At 51.4% G+C, this 17,106-nt stretch overlaps 2 non-coding genes across 2 annotated transcripts; both read right to left on the bottom strand.

Moving 5' to 3' along the window:
- Positions 1 to 3,898: 3,898 nt before the first annotated feature.
- Positions 3,899 to 3,970, bottom strand: Trnai-uau (transfer RNA isoleucine (anticodon UAU)). Its single transcript has one exon. It is a non-coding gene; the product is annotated as a tRNA-Ile (tRNA).
- A 905-nt stretch (positions 3,971 to 4,875) lies between these two features.
- Trnai-uau (transfer RNA isoleucine (anticodon UAU)) lies at positions 4,876 to 4,947 on the bottom strand. Its single transcript has one exon. It is a non-coding gene; the product is annotated as a tRNA-Ile (tRNA).
- Between the last annotated feature and the right edge of the window lie 12,159 nt (positions 4,948 to 17,106).

Genomic DNA, 17,106 nt, shown 5'->3' with positions numbered 1-17,106 from the left:
ATAAATCCGCGCTTCCTTTGAGCTAGGCCTGCTCCAAACCCGATGCTGCTGGCGTCAGTGTGGATTTCCGTCGGGGCCGTGTAGTCGAAGTGCCTCAAATGCGGCGGAGATGTCAACAGACGGCGTAGTGTTGCAAACGTGTTGTCTCAAGACGGTGACCACGCTGAGAGACCATTGTCGTCACCGAGGAGCTGAGTTAAGGAAGCGCTGATTGATGCACATTTGCAGATGAAGCGGCGGAAACGAAGAACACAGGCCGAGGAACATGCGAAGAGCCCTCTGCGTGGTAAGTTTCAGGAATTCCTCCACCGCACAGAGCTTAGCTGGATCGGGAGGGATTTCATCCTTGCTAACCATGTGGCCGAGGGGCATCAGCTGCCGAGCACCAAAGTGACATTTTTATAAATTCAGTTCGAGTCCTGCTGCCGACGTGCACGTCAGTATTTGGTCTAGGCAAGCTAGATGCGTCGAGAAATCCCAAAAAACTACCACGACGTCGTCAAATTAGCCCAAGCAAGTCGTCCTATTAAGGCCACAAAGAATGCTGTCCATCATTATTTCGAATGTTGCCGGCACATTACATGGGCCAAACGGCATGACGTTAAATTCGTGTAAGCTGTCGGGAGTAACGAACGCCGTTTTAGGTCGATCTGCGTCTGTCATGGAGACGTTCCTATATCCTGAGCTTAAGTCCAGAGAGGACAGGCAGCTGCCTGGAAGCAGTCGAGCGCATCATCTATTCGTGGCAAAGGTAGACATCCTTGCGAGTAATACTGTTTAAACGTGGGTAGTCAACATAGAAGCGGATGGAGCCGTCTTTCTTTTTGACAAGGACAACAGGGGAGGTCCATGGTCTGTTTGATGGGCGCATAACACCGCGTTGCAGCATGTCGTCTACCTGATCGTCAATTATGTAACATTCAGTGGCGGACACGTGGTAGGCTCGCTGCCGTACAGGTGCGCGGGATCCGGTATCGATGTGGTGGGTTACAGTTGAAGTACGGCAGGCTGATGGTTTTCAAAAACGAAGGACGATTGAAATCGATGTAGTAACTGCAGACGTTGGTCCCGTTCTTGTGGGGTGATATTTGAGTCGATAGCAAGGCGGAAAACTTCGGAAAGGGACGGCGACGTTGGACATGGAGAAGAGAGTGCTTCGACATCAACATGTGGCAAATCGTCTGACACATCTACGGCGACGGAAGAGCCTGTCGGCTTGATGATGCCGAGACATTCACCGCGCAGCAAGGAACGGCGACAAGAGTCAGAAAAATTAACTCTATTACGTACAGAATGTCCTGAATGACGACTCGTGCGGTGCATGCGCCTAAGGGATAAATGTGATCTGGGGTAGCAGTGCGTAATGACAGTCCAGAATGTGGTGTCGTTTTTAAACGGCGGCATAATTGTGCGTCTATAACCGAAACGGCGGCTCCAGTGTCGATGAGTGCGACCGTAGCGACACCTTCGACAGCGACATCAATTACATTAGATTGTGGAAATTTAGGTCTTCGGCCGTTTGATGACGACGCTGTTCTTGCCTCCGGAAGTGTGGCATATAGTTTTCCGCGTCGCTGGAGGAAGGACGGCGGCGCATAGGAGACAGAGTGTCGCCGTGGGGACATGGAACGACCATTGTTGAAGTCGCGGTGTTCAGAAGGATCGGCCTCGAGCAGTGGACGAGTGGGCGGCGGATTGAAAGACAACGAGGAACGGTAACTATTCGGGGGAATTCCTCGCGGAGGTTCCATGTTACGACGGCAGTACTTAGCCAAGTGTCCTGGTATGCTACACGAAAAACAGATAGGAATGTTGTCGGCCGTGCGCCAGGGATTGCCAGCTTGATATCCTGAACGCGGCGATGGCCTCACAGTGTTAATAGGAGGAGCAGCCATAGGAAACCTGATCCTGGGCCTCTCTGCGATCTCAGCATATGGTGTTGGCGCGGCGTTATGGAAAGGCCTGGGTGCAGCGACGTCGGCAAATGATCTAGCGGTGGTTAAACGACCGGCCACAGGAGTATGCGGACGTACACAAGCGAGTCCTTTGGCAACTTGCTCTTGAATGAGGTACCTAACAGTAGCTGCAAGTGGGGGCGCGGTAGTTCTGTGTACGGCAGAAGAGACAGCTGGCGACAACCTCTTTTCGCACCAATTGCTGGATGTGCTGGAGCATGACGGGATTCTCGTGGGCATCAGTGGCCAGGCTTGCCAAGGGCTCATGCATGACTGTGGGCCTCGTGAGTGCCCGCTCTTTGCGCAGCTCCTCGTAAGACTGGCAATTACTGATGATGTCGCCAATCGTTTGCGTGTTTTTGGCCAGCAACATCTGAAAAGCGTCGTCATCAATGCCCTTCAGAATGTGCTTGATTTTATCTCGTTGAATCATGCTGCTGTTTATCTGTTTAGAGACATTGACAACATCTTCAATATAACTTGTGGACGTTTCACCCACGCGCTGATGACATTCGCACAAGCGCTGTTCTGCACAAGCTTTTGGACTGCTGGACGGCCAAAAGTAACCAAGAATTCAGCCTTGAAATCAGCCCATGTCTTGAAGCAATGCGCGTTGTTCCGGTACCAAAGTATAGCGACGACATGCAGAGAAAAGCTCACGTTGCTTAGTTTCATGACTTCGTTCCATTGAGTATGTGTGCTCACTCTCCCAAATGATAACAGCCAATCATCCGCGTCGTTTTCATCGGCGCCTTTGATGCCCAGTGGATCTCGCTCACGTATGGCACCGGAGCACATCACAGTAAGCGGCGAAGGAGTAGCACTCTGGCTACCGTCGGTGTTCATGACGGTGGGGAGTTTGTGGCTACAGAGTTCCAGGACTGGACCGCGACCCCGGCTCCTCCACCACTTGCCAAGGAGATAGCCAACGCCTGCGTAGCCGGTTAGAGAGGGGTTTATTGACGGTCGAGAAGTGCACACGCAAGAGCCGAGAGCAGGGTTTCGCAAGACCAGACGCTGGGCGTTCTTATGCTGCTTCGTCTTCCTACACCGACGCACCGCGTACCCGTGTAGGCGGATAGCGCTGCGTTTAGTCGCCTTGCTCTCTGAGGCGTACCCTTCACTACAATATATAAATATCTCTATATATATATAAATAAATATATAAATATCTCTCTCTCTCTCTCTCTCTCTCTCTCTCTCTATATATATATATATATATATATATATATATATATATATATAAATATATATATATATATATATATATATATATATATATATAGTCAGGAAATGAGGGGCTCGTTGAGGAAAATACAGAAAGATAGGGCAGCAGTCTACAACGCCAGAGGAGGCATAGGGGTGTGGTTAGGCTTTTTTGTTTTTCACTACAGTTAATGAAGCCAACGTTTGTTTTTAATATACAGAAGAAAGAAAGAAAGAAAAACACGCGCCCAGAGTGGGGACCGAACCCACGCCTTTCGATTACATGTCGAATGCCTTACCAATTCGGCTATCTCGGCGACTGTGCTCTCCTTCACTTTCTGGGCTATTTATATTTAATAGAAGTGTATCTGACGCTTGAGGGTGCTAGCCAGCGCCACTCTGACTACACGGGGAGAAGGGGACGTTCTTTTCAACCCCCGGGGGGTGACTCCAGCGTCTACAGCCTGTCATGAGCGGGTAACTGGCGGGAAGCCCTCTTATGCTTCCTAGGCATCAAGGCTGCCAGATCCGAGACCCTCGCTACGCTTTCGCAGAATAATATAGTAAGGAAATGAGGGGCTCGTTGAGGAAAAAACAGAAAGATAGGGCAGCAGTCTACAACGCCAAAGGAGGCATAGGGGTGTGGTTAGGCTCTTTTGTTTTCACTACAGTTAATGAAGCAAACGTTTGTTTTTTAATATACAGAAGAAAGAAAGAAAGAAAGAAAAAAAAACACGCGCCCAGAGTGGGGACCGAACCCACGCCTTTCGATTATATGTCGAATGCCTTACCAATTCGGCTATCTGGGCGACTGTTTTCTCCTTCACTTTCTGGGCTATTTATATTTACTAGAAGTGTATCTGACGCTTGAGGGTGGTAGCCAGCGCCACTCTGACTACACGGGGAGAGGGGGACGTTCTTTTTAACCCCCGGGGCGTGACTCGAGCGTCTACAGCCTGTCATTAGCGGGTAACTGGCGGGAAGCCCTCTTATGCTACCTATTCATCAAGGCTGCCAGATCCGAGACCCTCGCTACGCTTTCGTAGAATAATATAGTAAGGAAATGAGGGGCTCGTTGAGGAAAATACAGAAATATTGGGCAGCAGTCTACAACGCCAAAGGAGGCATAGGGGTGTGGTTAGGCTCTTTTGTTTTTCACTACAGTTAATGAAGCAAACGTTTGTTTTTTAATATACAGAAGAAAGAAAGAAAGAAGAACACGCGCCCAGAATGGGGACCGAACCCACGCCTTTCGATTACATGTCGAATGCCTTACCAATTCGGCTATCTCGGCGACTGTGCTCTCCTTCACTTTCTGGGCTATTTATATTTAATAGAAGTGTATCTGACGCTTGAGGGTGGTAGCCAGCGCCACTCTGACTACACGGGGAGAAGGGGACGTTCTTTTCAACCCCCGGGGGGTGACTCCAGCGTCTACAGCCTGTCATGAGCGGGTAACTGGCGGGAAGCCCTCTTATGCTTCCTAGGCATCAAGGCTGCCAGATCCGAGACCCTCGCTACGCTTTCGCAGAATAATATAGTAAGGAAATGAGGGGCTCGTTGAGGAAAAAACAGAAAGATAGGGCAGCAGTCTACAACGCCAAAGGAGGCATAGGGGTGTGGTTAGGCTCTTTTGTTTTCACTACAGTTAATGAAGCAAACGTTTGTTTTTTAATATACAGAAGAAAGAAAGAAAGAAAGAAAAAAAAACACGCGCCCAGAGTGGGGACCGAACCCACGCCTTTCGATTATATGTCGAATGCCTTACCAATTCGGCTATCTGGGCGACTGTTTTCTCCTTCACTTTCTGGGCTATTTATATTTACTAGAAGTGTATCTGACGCTTGAGGGTGGTAGCCAGCGCCACTCTGACTACACGGGGAGAGGGGGACGTTCTTTTTAACCCCCGGGGCGTGACTCGAGCGTCTACAGCCTGTCATTAGCGGGTAACTGGCGGGAAGCCCTCTTATGCTACCTATTCATCAAGGCTGCCAGATCCGAGACCCTCGCTACGCTTTCGTAGAATAATATAGTAAGGAAATGAGGGGCTCGTTGAGGAAAATACAGAAATATTGGGCAGCAGTCTACAACGCCAAAGGAGGCATAGGGGTGTGGTTAGGCTCTTTTGTTTTTCACTACAGTTAATGAAGCAAACGTTTGTCTTTTAATATACAGAAGAAAGAAAGAACGAAAAACACGCGCCCAGAGTGGGGACCGAACCCACGCCTTTCGATTACATGTCGAATGCCTTACCAATTCGGCTATCTGGGCGACTGTGCTCTCCTTCACTTTTTGGGCTATTTATATTTACTAGAAGTGTATCTGACGCTTGAGGGTGGTAGCCAGCGCCACTCTGACTACACGGGGAGAAGGGGACCTTCTTTTCAACCCCCGGGGCGTGACTCGAGCGTCTACAGCCTGTCATGAGCGGGTAACTGGCGGGAAGCCCTCTTATGCTACCTAGGCATCAAGGCTGCCAGATCCGAGACCCTCGCTACGCTTTCGCAGAATAATATAGTAAGGAAATGAGGGGCTCGTTGAGGAAAATACAGAAAGATAGGGCAGCAGTCTACAACGCCAAAGGAGGCATAGGGGTGTGGTTAGGCTCTTTTGTTTTTCACTACAGTTAATGAAGCAAACGTTTGTTTTTTAATATACAGAAGAAAGAAAGAAAGAAGAACACGCGCCAAGAGTGGGGACCGAACCCACGCCTTTCGATTACATGTCGAATGCCTTACCAATTCGGCTATCTCGGCGACTGTGCTCTCCTTCACTTTCTGGGCTATTTATATTTAATAGAAGTGTATCTGACGCTTGAGGGTGGTAGCCAGCGCCACTCTGACTACACGGGGAGAAGGGGACCTTCTTTTCAACCCCCGGGGCGTGACTCGAGCGTCTACAGCCTGTCATGAGCGGGTAACTGGCGGGAAGCCCTCTTATGCTACCTAGGCATCAAGGCTGCCAGATCCGAGACCCTCGCTACGCTTTCGCAGAATAATATAGTAAGGAAATGAGGGGCTCGTTGAGGAAAATACAGAAAGATAGGGCAGCAGTCTACAACGCCAAAAGGAGGCATAGGGGTGTAGTTAGGCTCTTTTGTTTTTCACTACAGTTAATGAAGCAAACGTTTGTTTTTTAAAGGGGTCCTGAAATGCCTTCCGCCGATGCATGGATGTACATGTAACCAAATAAAGCAATGTATTAGCAATCTCGTCCTGCAAGAATTTTGTTAAAGCGATGAGTATTAGCGGAGAAATCGTAAATCGAAAACCGCGCATTATCGTCGCGCCGTATTTCCTCCTCCTTTCAACTGTTTCTTCTCTGTTGGCCTCCCCTCCCATGATGCTTCGCTCCTCAGCGGTGACGTACTTCCGCTATTGCGCTCCCACAGACTGCCGTCTGCTACGGGCCAGCTCTTTCGGCTTTTTCATCTTTGTTGACACCATGGACACTCCTCTAAAGGCTGGAAAAGCGAACGGAAGACCTGGCCGCATGTGTGCGGCCTGGCCTTGCCCTTTCGCGGTGTACGTAGCTGCAGTTGGTATCGGCGGCGAACTCGCAGCCGCGCAGGGAGAATCGTGCGCTCGTTCCCTTTGGTGTACCGCGCACTGTTTATCCAAAAAGCGCGGTCTCAGATGTGGGCCCGCTGGTGCCGGGTCTTATTTTGCGGCAGTTGTAATTCCTACTACCGGCTGCATGTGAAAAAAAGACATTTTAAACCGACACTGAACCCGTGCACAAAACGCGCTGAATCGGATAGCTTTATCAGTGGCGATGAACGGGAAGGCGCAGAGCAAACCAACGCCGCACTCGAGCAGCGAGCATCCGTGTTCTGCCAAGCTGCACCTGTGTTTTGCATTCAATACTGATGGGAAAGCGTTGTTTGAAATTGTATTGATAGTCGTAAAATGTTCAGGCACTCCGGCACTCCACTAGCAGATCAGCCGCCGAGTCATTTCGGAAAACATTTAACAGATGGCGCCGTATGCATTAGCATGTCGCAACGCAAAACTGATGAGACGTTCTACTAAAACTCCCCTCGCGATGTTTACGCAGCGGGACGCAAAAATTTAGCGTTTAGCTTATGCAAAGGCACAAACGCTGTACTAAAACTCTCTATTAGCAGCAAAATAGCGTGCGTACGTGAGGCTGCTTGCGTTGACAAAGCTGCACGCCGAGCGCTTACGTTTCAAACCTAGTGATATTGTTTAAATACACTCGCAAGCACAGTGTAACGTAGTCACATATCAACCGTATGCTCAGGCGACAAGCAAGAGCATATTTTATGTGGGACGGAGATCGCGCATAAAGGCCCGTTCGCACTTACGACGAAAGCGAGCGAAAGCGATGGGAATGTCGTCGCTTGTCGCGCGACGATCGTGTTTGTCGAGTTGTCGGGAGAAATTTTCGTCGCGCGACAGAATTCCCGTCGCTTTCGCTCGCTTTCGTCGCAAGCGGGATTGGAAAGTTCTGCCCCTGCCGTCTGCTACGCAGCGCGGAGGCAACCGCGCGATCTGCTCGGGCAGGACGAACGCGCACACTCCCGCACGGCAGCGCCCCAAGCGGCAGCCGGCCACGTACATCGCTCCCGGCGCCCGCCTGGGGCCCGCCCTCGGCACACTAGCAACACTAGCCAGTATATTTCAGGCACAATAATGGAGGAAAGATCTTTTGCTTCCGATGAACCAAGTTCTTTGCCCCTGTGTTTTTAAATACGTGAAGTGTTTAGCACGTCGCCCTCACGCAGCTCTGTATCGTCGTAGCATCGCTGACTGTCCGAACGAAGCTTGCAGCTAAGCCAATGCAGCGACCGAAGCTGTGTGTGTGTGTGTGTGCATCGCCTCCTGTGTGTAGCGTTCGTTTCGCGATGAAATGCGACGTTGTACTTCTGCGGGTGGATAGTGCTTCCCATGGTCTGGATTATCTTTATCGAAAGACGAACGACTCAACCTCGCATGGGGTATGTGTAGTGTGCCTGGCTAAAAGCCTTCTCGCTTGCGTGCCAGAGTTCAGTGACTTGCTGTTCGTCCCCGCAAACAAGGCGCGAGGTGAGAGCCGAATTTACGACGGGCAGGAGAAAGCAACCGATCGTCTGTCAATCCCGGTTCAGACTTGCAACGCATGTTGTGACGTTGGGTTCGTTCGAAACGCATCTCTGGTTTGTTTTGAAGTTGAATAAAATGTATCCGTCAAACCCGGGCATTCGGCTCAGGGCGTTCTCTGCGATTGCACGAAAGAAGTGCCACAGGGCTTCAACGCTTTCTTTAGGGAAGGTTCTCAGGCATGAGAATATCCATGTCGTGTTATGGCCGTGTTGCATTCAATACGAACGGTTAAGCGTTTGTTTACACTTGTTTCGTTTGTCGTAAAATGTCCAAGCACTCCACTCCGCTGGCAGATCAGCCGACGAGCCTATGCTGAGCAGACGACTCATCTCTTTGCCGGAAGTGCGTGAAAAAGCCGCCCAATAGCAGGATGTCTAGCTCATGACGAACATCTGGGAATCGATGATGTAGACATGTGAGATGGCGGCGTCCAAAAACACGAAGGGAAGGGTGAGAAAAAAGCGACAAACTTTGCAACAAAAGTGTGAGCTTTCCGCTGCGTGTAACAGAGTAATACTTGGCACAGCTGAAGTTGACGACCCAATCTAACGATTGCGCTAGTTCATTTAGTGTGCTCAAAATGCCTTTCAGGGCCCCTTTAATATACAGAAGAAAGAAAGAAAGAAAAACACGCGCCCAGAGTGGGGACCGAACCCACGCCTTTCGATTACATGTCGAATGCCTTACCAATTAGGCTATCTGGGCGACTGTGTTCTCCTTCACTTTCTGGGCTATTTATATTTACTAGAAGTGTATCTGACGCTTGAGGGTGGTAGCCAGCGCCACTCTGACTACACGGGGAGAAGGGGACCTTCTTTTCAACCCCCGGGGCGTGACTCGAGCGTCTACAGCCTGTCATGAGCGGGTAACTGGCGGGAAGCCCTCTTATGCTTCCTAGGCATCAAGGCTGCCAGATCCGAGACCCTCGCTACGCTTTCGCAGAATAATATAGTAAGGAAATGAGGGGCTCGTTGAGGAAAATACAGGAAGATAGGGCAGCAGTCTACAACGCCAAAGGAGGCATGGGGGGTGTGGTTAGGTTCTTTTGTTTTTCACTACAGTTAATGAAGCGAACGTTTGTTTTTAATATACAGAAGAAATAAAGAAAGAAAACACGCGCCCAGAGTGGGGACCGAGCCCACGCCTTTCGATTACATGTCGAATGCCTTACCAATTCGGCTATCTGGGCGACTGTGTTCTCCTTCACTTTCTGAGCTATTTATATTTACTAGAAGTGTATCTGACGCTTGAGTGTGGTAGCCAGCGCCACTCTGACTACACGGGGCGAAGGGGACGTTCTTTTCAACCCCCGGGGCGTGACTCGAGCGTCTACAGCCTGTCATGAGCGGGTAACTGGCGGGAAGCCCTCTTATGCTACCTAGGCATCAAGGCTGCCAGATCCGGGACCCTCGCTACGCTTTCGCAGAATAATATAGGAAGGAAATGAGGGGCTCGTTGAGGAAAATACAGAAAGATAGGGCAGCAGTGTACAACGCCAAAGGAGGCATAGGGGTGTGGTTAGGCTCTTTTGTTTTTCACTACAGTTAATGAAGCAAACGTTTGTTTTTTAATATACAGAAGAAAGAAAGAAAAACACGCGCCCAGAAACACGGCGGTTTCAATGCCACGAAAAAGACGGAGATGTCGGAGCAACGCGGCCGTCCACCAGCCCCGTCGCGGAGAAAACGAACGTGTAAAGGCACAACGCTCAAGCACTCCGACGGACACCATTGCGTTAGGACACACAGGCGCGGGCACAAAATACGCTTTTACCCGTCTGTTGAAGTTCGGCCTCCGATGGGCTTTCCGTGTGACGCTACTTCCTGTCGCCGTCTGCTTGGCGCTCAATCCATCTTTCATCCGAGTTACCGATGCGTGGCCGATAGCTCGGAAGCCAATGGGGACCCATTGTGTTTACAATCATTGGCGATCGGCCTCTGCTACTTGGGTGCTCTTGGATCACCCAGGCGGTGTGGGAAGGATCCCCATTTTGAGGAAAGACATTGTTTTTTATTTCGAAACACTCTCTTTTCATGGCTGTGCGACGGTGGAAAGCATATCTATGTACGCGACGGCGCCACAGCAAAGACCTGTGGCGGCTTGATGTTGCCCTTGTTGCTGACGACAAATAGCACGATGACAGACGACGGAAAGTTTGTGCGTATCATTCTAGGCACCTCATTAGTGCTTGAGCAAACATACCTGTCGTTACGGCGGTTAGCGTTTCGCTCTCGGTCAATGTTCTTTTGATAAAAAAATTGACTCCATTCGACGCTGTGAAGGTTGTTGGACAGCAAAGCTTTAAACGACACCCAAAACAATTGCCCTTGCTGCGTCACTTGAATTCACACGCGTGGCTCTACATAGAGTAAAACCAGAGATTCTGCCATCCGTCACCAGGAATTCGCGGGTGCGGCGTCTTGAACGCAGCAGCAGCATCGGCCACGGCTGCATTAGAGCGGCGGACGCCGCCGCGGTAGCCCGACCGTGAGTGGGGAGAGAGAAAACCGACAGGAGCGTCCTTCGAAGGCTGAGACAGACAGCGGAACCTAGCCATCCTGATCTGCTAGTTTGGGGCTACACCACCGCGCCACAGAAGCGCAGACACCGAAACAATTTGGCATGTGATCTTAGTGATTCCCATTTATACCGATTTAATTTAGTTACCTTAGTAATTATGAGAATTGCGAGAAACCTCAGGGAACATTTATAATTTTTGTTCAGCAGAACCTGTTGCTACTTTCGCCTTTTGTAATACCTCTTGAAACACAACCGAATCGATAATCACCAATTTAGGAAACAGTGCCCCATTCGTGGCAAGCAGTGCGCGAAAGGTAGCATTTCTCTAGCGGCCGGATGTCGGTATGGGGTTTGTACATTTTGTTTTCCCGCCCTGCAAACATATCCTTGACGTATGTTTGCCGTACGACCGCTTAAATATGTCGGGTGCGGGATACCCTGGAGGTGCTGTCGAACACGTTAATGAAGCCGGGTGAAGGCACCGCGCAATGAACGCGAAGCTGTCCCGAACAAGGGCCAAAACAACCACCGCTGAAGCAGACGACAAAGTCGCACCGCTGACGCCCCCGCTGGCGATCAGGCACTCCCTAGTGGTGAACGCTAGGTAAGTTCGCGGCGCCATTTGTAGTGTCCTGCGTGAGTAAAACCCTCCCGCGCTCTCTCCCCCGCTGCCACCTCCAATGCTTAAAGAGTTTTTTATACGCACGCCATGAAAGAACCGTTTCCTGGTAGAGCTAGAAAGCTTTGCTTCAAAACTCGGCCTTCTACCCTCCTCAGTACTTCTCAGCTTGTTTAGCAAGTAGTTGGACGGAAGCACACCATTATTCCGAGTTTTAGCGGACATAAATTGCCTTTTCCTCATGACATAGGAATGGTTCACGTCCTCCCGCATAGCGAGCCTGTCGACTCTGTGGCATAGAGCTCCTTCGCAATCACCCGCATTGACTCCCCTGGGTTGTCATTCACGATGAAGCGCAGCTGCCACAGAAAACGAGGAGTTTTGACAACGTCTGACCGGATTGGATTGGGAAATACTTTATTGCGACGATCGTTCATTAGGCGGGAGCCGATTTACGACTCCGCCTCAATGCGGTCAAACGTAGCATCTCCTTTCGCAGCCCTATTGAGCACTAGCTCCTTGTCGGAGCCCATGCCTTTCAAGGCGGTGAAGATCTGCTGGATGGCCCACTCTTGATTCGACTTGTTGACCGACTGGGTGGCTCCTTGAAGTTTCAGTAGGTACATCACAAAACTGGCACTGTTGAGTTCGGCGGTACAGCCCCACAGAACGTGCCTCCGGTTGGGCGGTACCTTGCACACACTGCTCAGGGCCTCCGGTACTCATCCGGGAACATCGGATGTGAAGCTGGACCGACGCAATCTGGAGTCGTGTTAGCCATGGCGCTTCCTTGCGACCCAGTGACCGAGGCGGCGGCGGGTACGCCTGTCTCGAAAGCCGCATGTTTTGAGTGTTCCGGCATTGCTTCTGGCTCTGTCCTTGGTCTCCGACCACCTATCACACTCGGGACGACTCTCTACATTAGGAGGGCAGTGTGTAATAGCGTGCGCCTTTCTGTGGATAGTCTCGTAGTGGTCGGGTGTATGCAAAGAGCATTCACCTGCGTGCGCCGGGATCCACCAGACATCCATTCTTGTTCCTCCCTGGGCAACCACTCGTTCCATTATCTTGGCTGCCTTGCCAATGATCCGGCCAATCACAAGGTTTCAGACGGCTTCTAAAGAATCGCTTAGCACCGTGTTACACCACGGCTCGGCCGTTGCTAGGGCGATTGCGATCACCTCCACTTCGGTTGGATTCCCACACCACACCCTGTCTGACGTGGACTCTTCCCCGTTCTCGCATTGATGGTAACCGCTGCGTATCTCCTCTTTCCGTAGTCTGCTGCATCCACGTATGTCGTTCTCGGGTCGCCGCAATACTGCTGGATGAGGTACTTGGCCTGGCTTGCCTCCAGTCGGAAGCATACTTGTGCTCTGAATGTACGTTCGTCGGCATGGGAGTCACCTGCCCGTTTTCTTGAACTTTATCATTGAGATCGTAAAGCGGCCTCCCAATGAACTGATAGCCGTAGCCCAAGTTCTCGGGTATGGCCCGACCCGGCTTTGTCCCCGCTAGAGTTTCTCGCTGTGCCGCCAACTGCACCTCGATTAGCTCGTCCACCGTGTTGTGAACGCTCCACTGCATAAGGCACTCGGTGTTCGTCGACTCCGTCAACGTCAACGCCCGCTGGTACAACCTCGTGATCATGACGCCAATCTTGTTCTTCTCTGTCTGACACAACTTGCGATAAGCCGCCACGTACGCCATCTGACTTATAGCGAATGATTGCACCAGCCTCACGGGCCATTGCTCAAGCATGTTGCCGTTGCCCATCAACATTTCCTGCTCCCGGGTATTAGCAACCACGGGAATTCTCTGAACCATCCTGGTGATCAGAACCAGGCGATCGCACTGTCTCGGAGGCAACCGAGGTAACCCGGCCTTGCGAGAAGAAGACACCAGGATTCAGTCTTGGGCGGCGAAGCGAGCACTGCGTGCCTATCATGTGAAGTGGCTCCTCCATAGTCGAGATTGCTCTATGCAGCCTCCTCTCGATACTCGCGGCCGTGCCGCCGGTTGTCCACAGTGTAATATCGTCAGCATCGATGGTATGCCGGACTGCCTTGACGGCCGCCTCCGTTTAGGCGATCCGGAACATGACGATAGTCAAGTTCTGGCAGCTCGATCTCTCCTGCGTGCAGCTTGTTCGTTCGCCGTGACGGGAAGCCCTTGATACATTCATAACTTCTCTCGCCCATGTTGAGCTTCGGCGCCTGTGCCAGGATGGCCGAGTGCTTACACGATCAAAGGTACTTTGCAGGTCCAACCCCAGGGTTACCCTGCTGTCTCTCGTTAGGTTCTCGATGCTCTCTTGCTTCGTTGTAACATGAGGTGCTTAGGCTCCTCCCAAAACCACATAGTCGGGTCAGGATACAGCCCCTTTTTTCTAGGTAATTTCAGCAGGTGTTTGCCAACACGTGCTTGGGGAGAGAGAGAGAGAGAGAGAGAGAGAGAGAGAGAGAGAGAGAGCAAATATCTTTATTGAGTCCGGCAGCTGGGACACAGCCTAGTCGTCGTCTCGGGCTGCCACTCGTCGTCGGTGGCAGCTCATGCATTCCCTCCAGTAGAGGCAGCACTTTCGGGGCGCTGGCGTTCAGGGCCCCCAACACCTGCTGGACGGCCCTATGTTGTATTTCGTAGTCCTTGTCTCTGGTCGCACTTGCGAGGAGCCGCGGAAGCGTTTTGGCTGTATTCGCTTCACTGGGGTGTAGTCTAAGGTCCCACAGAATGTGAGCTGTTGTGGCTCTGCCCTTCAACAACACACACACGTCGCTTGGGAACACTTCTGGACAAATGTATTTGGCTATCACCGAAGTCATTAGCGCAATAGTTTGTAGTTGTCTGTATACGACCGCTTCTCGTCTCGTCAGACGAGGCTGCGGTGGTGGGATGGTCCGGCGGCTAGCTCGATACCATTCAAGGATGTCCCTATAGGCGGTGAGTGGCGACACTTCGTCGAGCTCTTGCTCTGCAAGTTGGGGGCTCGAGCTTGCGCCGCGTCCAGTGAGCTCGTGCGCTGCTCGGTCCGCCTCCTCGTTGCGGTTGCTGTCCGTGCCCAACGGGCCGGCGTGCTCCGGGAACCACCTAATAGTCACCGTCATTTCTTTGAGAGGTAGGGCCCCGCACACCCTCACTGCACTGTGGGAGACACGATTTGTGGCGTAGTTCACGACCGCTGTCCGCGAGTCGGTGATCACAGTGGTACACTTCGGGCTTGTGAGTTCCAATGCGATCGCCATTTCGTCGGCGTGATGCACAATCTTGGCTTTGACGCTGCCTGCGGTGTATAGTTCGCCGGTGTTGGCGGCTATAACAGCTGCCGCATACGTGTTCGGCTGAATTGGGTACTTGGCCACATCTACGTAGTATGCTTCCGAGTCGTTGGCGTGCGATGCCGTGAGTGCCTTCGCTGTTGCGAGCCTTCTCTCTTGGTTGTGTTCGGGGTGCATGTGGCGGGGAATCGGCGGTACGTGCAGTCTGCGGAGCAGGTCCTGTGGGAGTGATACATGGTCCTTGTCGTCTTGTAGTGCTCTATTTTGGTAGAGGAGCCGCTGCAGTATGTAGCGTCCAGTTATTAGCGATAATCTGGTAAGCTGCGCTGTATGCTGGGCTTCTGCTATTTCATCTAGAGTGTTATGTATGCCTAGCTCAAGGAGCTTGTCCGTGCTAGTGTGTGGATATAGCTCCAAGCTACCTTGTACGTCTTGCGGATGATTGCGTCGAGCCTCTGGCGCTCGGCTAATTTCCAATTGTGGAAGGCCGCGATGTATGCCATATGGCTGATTGCAAAGGATTGAACAAGGCGGAGGAGGCTTGCTTTCCTCATGCCTGCGTATCGGGTGGACACCCTTCGGATGAGTCTGGTGGCTGCCGATACCTTTGTTTCCAGTTTGCTGATGGTGGAGCCGTTCCTTCTGTTCACGTCTAGTTGAAGCCCGAGGACACGCAGGGTCTTGACGTATGGAATTGCAGTCCCGTCTTTTGTTCGAAGGGTGATGCTTGCGGTCGTAGATGTACTGGCGTATTTTTCTCGTGGTGGTAAGATGAGGAGTTCAGATTTTGTTTCGAAACACTCCTGTGTGCTCCTTTCACGGCATTCGCTGATACGCTGTTCCCGACAAGTTTCAGGCTACTTTACGTCGAGCCACAGATCAGCCTTGAAGAAGCGAGTTCTGTACACATTTTACCACGATATTTCCGGGTGCCGGGGATCGTAGTTAAAAGCAACGAGGGCTGCAGTTTTCGGTGAGTAGGCACGTGTCGCTTATCCGAGCGGCGTAGCAGCAGAGGTGGGTTGCTTCGTTGGCTCGAAATGGCTTGGCGACGATGAACAATTTGTCCGCAAGCCTAATTCTGTTTTTCTTGGCATAAAGTCGATACAGTTGGATAGCCGTCCTCGAATGCTACCACGCTTTTCTGCTTCCTGCGGTGCTTGCATCGTCGTGCAGCTTTCAGTGGAGCGAGGCGTCGGCAAGGCACAACGGACGTCCACCAAGCTATGCACTCAGATTCCTGAAAGGTTTCATGTACTGCAGTCTTGCGACCAGTGGCCGGAAGGTGTTGTCGGGCAACTGTTAGTGTCTTGATGGGGCGGTTTCTCGTGTGAATCCAGTTGAGCCGCATTCTCAGAAAAGTCTTTGAACTACCTCAGATTGGTCTTTCGGTAGTTTCTTCTCTTGATAAGCTCTTTTTTGTGCTCGTAGCCAGAGGACTGTTGTGTTCTGCTTGTTCTAGACCAGGCTGTGCGGTCTTCTTGGATGGAACAGAAAGGCCGAGCAAGGGTTGCTCATGTTTCCCCACATCAGTAAGATCTAACACCTCACACTTGCGCCGGAGGGCAACCTGCCACCCTACTTCATCTATTAGAGCTGGTCGGCTTTCAATAACTTCTAGTAAGTATTCGCTTCTCCTTGTGTCTGAACCGGAGACACACTCGAACGGTGGCAGAAATGATGGTGGAAATGTCTTTTCTTTCACGTTCTTGACTTCTTTGGGGATTTCATCGTCTGCTTGGATTACTGACGCTGTCTCGTCCTTTGCTATGACAAGCGCAAATTCGTGTTCATGACGGTTGCCTTTCGCCTGGACGCTCGTCACTACCTCGTTGCTGGCTCCCACCTGCATGTCTTCGCGCTTAGCCTCGTCTTCGGCACTTGGGAATACTGAATCCTGCCCTGCAACGTCGGCTTGATCCTGTACGGAGACATGCGAGACGTTTCCAAAAAGATTAGTCTTCAATGTCTTCTCTCGTTCTCCTTGGGGCCAGAAGCTCTTCTCCTCGTCGCACGTCGCGTTTGACGGAACTGGATCTGCTTGCATCTCCGCCATAGAGCAGTTGTAGTCCAATGAACGTCCTGGCCTCATGCTATCAGAAGTCGGCATTGCAGACAGCGTGGTAGACATGAACGTCGACTTATCTGGCTTCTGCACGTTGTCACTATCGGGAACGTTCAGGTGGCTGTAGGTCATCGCGATTAATTTCGGCAGTACTACTCACGAGGTAGACGTGCGCAAGCCGACGTGGGAAGGGTATTCTGGACGGGGTGAAGTGCCGTTGCCTGTACATTTAATGCCGGGTGCCCGCAGGTCCTTCAAGGTCGATCGCAACCTACTGACGGCCCCGCATATCCTTTCCTGATATTTCATCACGTCGTAAAAATCATGTTCAAACTCGTGTCCTTCGAGAAGCTCACCTATC

Source organism: Haemaphysalis longicornis, unplaced genomic scaffold, assembly GCF_048455015.1.
Source record: "Haemaphysalis longicornis isolate Haplotype H1 unplaced genomic scaffold, Haemaphysalis longicornis Haplotype H1 scaffold_10, whole genome shotgun sequence".
Classification (NCBI taxonomy): domain Eukaryota; kingdom Metazoa; phylum Arthropoda; class Arachnida; order Ixodida; family Ixodidae; genus Haemaphysalis; species Haemaphysalis longicornis.
Note: the sequence above shows the minus strand (reverse complement) of the source record. Positions and strands in the feature narration are given on the sequence as shown.